Genomic DNA, 2,780 nt, shown 5'->3' with positions numbered 1-2,780 from the left:
TGAGCCAAAAAGTGCTGTGATCTAATACATGTTATAGAAGGACCACTCAGTTATTCTGTTTACAATAAGAAGTACCCCAAAGAACAAGGGAGGAAGGTGGGAGCCTTATTAAAAGGCTCTCACAATAATTCAGAAGATAGTCAACAATGACATGGACCAGGACAGTAACAATGGACGTTCTGAGAACTGGTTGTATTTTAATGATGAACCTAAGAGAATAACAATGCTTATGGATTTGATAAGACAACTTGTAGAAGACAAGAGTGCTCCTAAATTTTTGTTTGTGTTTTGTTATGGTTGTTTGTTTTATTTTGTTTGTGACTAGGGGAACAGAGAAATAATTGATTGAAATGGAAAATAGTATGGGAGTTTCACATGAGATAACAGAGCTAAGCCTTGAACAGATTGAAGTGCCTTTTGAACATCCAGGACAGATGTTGACCAGGCAGTTGGAAACCAAAAGAAAGATCAGGAGAGTAGACTGTGCTAGAAATATAAACTTCACAGTCGTCAAGGCATGAATGATATTTAAAATTGCCAGACCTGGTGAGGTTACAAAAGAAATGTAGATAAAGACGGGAAAAGGTTGGACAGTCCTGGTATACAAGGAAGATAAAGACAAAAATATACAAGAAAGCCCAGCACTGCAAACAATGAACAAGAAATAAACTAACAGACTGTGGTGTCCTGAAAGACAGGTAGCGAAAGTGATTCCAAAGGGAGGTGTGTGACCTGTAAGAAACATTCCTGAGCTGTCAAACATGACAAGGATTGGCCAGGATCAAAAGATGTACTGACACTCCATCACAGTTGACCTTAAGAAGAAGATGTTCAATGAATACAAAATTTAAAGTCTGATTGGAGTGGGCTGGAAAGAAAGGGAAAAGGTAACTAAATACAGCAAGAAGAGACATCTCTGTTAAGAAAATTTTTGAGGCATAGAAAAGCATTAAAATAGTTGGAGGGGATGTAGCATCAAGAAAATAGTATGTTTACATGCTGAAAAACACAATCTAGTTGGGAAGAAAAAATGATGCATGACTCCCCAGAAAACACATGTTTAAAATACCTACTTCAAGGTCTAATCCTAGATTCACCATGTCCATGTATCGAGGGAGTGGCTTGGAAATTGTATTTTCAATAAAAATCAAAACTAATATTTTTCATTCTCTAGGACAAAGGAGGAATATCATTCTGCATATATTTTTTTTTAAGAGCAAGATGTTCTGGAAATGGAATACGATCTTATGCTTGGAAAGAGAAGAGACGTGCTGAAAATCAGGTAGAAGAGAATTCCTGGGCAAAGATTTGTGAAGAGAAGAGAATTAAGGAGCATAGGAGATCAGAAGGCTCATTTATGGAGATAGAAGTGGGTAGGTTAAGAGTAAAAATAAATAGAAGAAAGTTATGATTCCCTGAGGCATACATGCTACCAATAAATTCTCAATGAGGTGAAGGAAGTCAGTCCTCTGTGGTCCTTACCTTATTTCCAGAGACTCTTAAGTTATTGAGTGGGCTCACATGGTATAGAGAAGTTGTTGAGAGTAGAGAAAACTTGGGATTTATGCTGAAAATGAACCCTCAAACATAAGAGGCTCTGAACAATAGTATTCAGATGGGGTGGGACTATTTTATTTAACCAACTCAGGAATTGTGCTACTGTCTTTAATAATTCTCAGTTTTTATGTGCAAGAGCCAAAAACAGGAATGCCTAACAGTGTTATGATAGAAAGATAAATCCTGAAAGTGTTTAAAGGACTTGATAAAGCTTCTTAATATGCTTGTTTTGCATCAGGAGGTCGGACAGTACAGACAGAGGAGCTGGGAGGTACTGGGAATGCACAGAAGACTCCCACGCATGTGCAGTGTTTTCCTGGATTAGAGGAGTGGCACAGATGGAGAAAACAAGAAGTGTCTAAGTATCTGTCTTCAAAAAGCTCACATTTTTCATGATGAAAGGCAAAATAATAGTTATAAAATGACAATGGTTTGCTTAAAAACAAAATACAGGCATGTGTAGGGGACAAAGAGTGGACAAAGAATGGACATAGAGTGTCCATAGAGTGGACAAAGAATGAAAAAATGGCATTTGAGCAGAAACCTACAGACAGCAAGGGTATTAGTGGTTTTATTTACATTCATCAAAGAATTCACTATTTAATAATAGAATGGAAACATTCTAAGAGATCACAAAATGTAGTTTGGTCATGCCTGTAGTGAAATGAACCTGATAGGAGAAGTTTAAAAAGTTTTGAAGAGAAAATAACAGATTTTGAAGTCTCTCAATCTGATAGCAGAAAGACCTCTGGGAAGGAGATGGAGAACTGATGCTAATATCCCAAGGTCAAGTTTATGGTCTATATTGTTTGTATAATGAAATTTTCTCTTTGTCACCAGCTATTATCAGTGTATATGGATACATTTAAGGTGGGAATATAAACTGACAATCAATAAAATCCACTTCAATTAACCTAAAACACCTGGACTCTTGTCCGACCCTCTATATAGCACAACCAATTTTCTCAGTAAGTAATGGGGCTCTAATCAGCAATATAACATACAAAGACTTATATTATTTACTTCACAAAAGTGTCACATCTAATGGGTTACCATTCATACTGGAGAAATTATAACTCAAAATATGCAGTAATTGAAGAGGTTTGAACCCTACTAGCCATGTCCCAGTGAACAAGTAAGAGCCCTCATTTATAAATTCCCACTGGCAACTACCCAACCATATGCACTGTTGAGAGAGTCCATGACACATAGTCTTGTTACCA

The sequence above is a fragment of the Callospermophilus lateralis genome, unplaced genomic scaffold, assembly GCF_048772815.1.
Source record: "Callospermophilus lateralis isolate mCalLat2 unplaced genomic scaffold, mCalLat2.hap1 Scaffold_161, whole genome shotgun sequence".
Taxonomy (NCBI): domain Eukaryota; kingdom Metazoa; phylum Chordata; class Mammalia; order Rodentia; family Sciuridae; genus Callospermophilus; species Callospermophilus lateralis.
Note: the sequence above shows the minus strand (reverse complement) of the source record.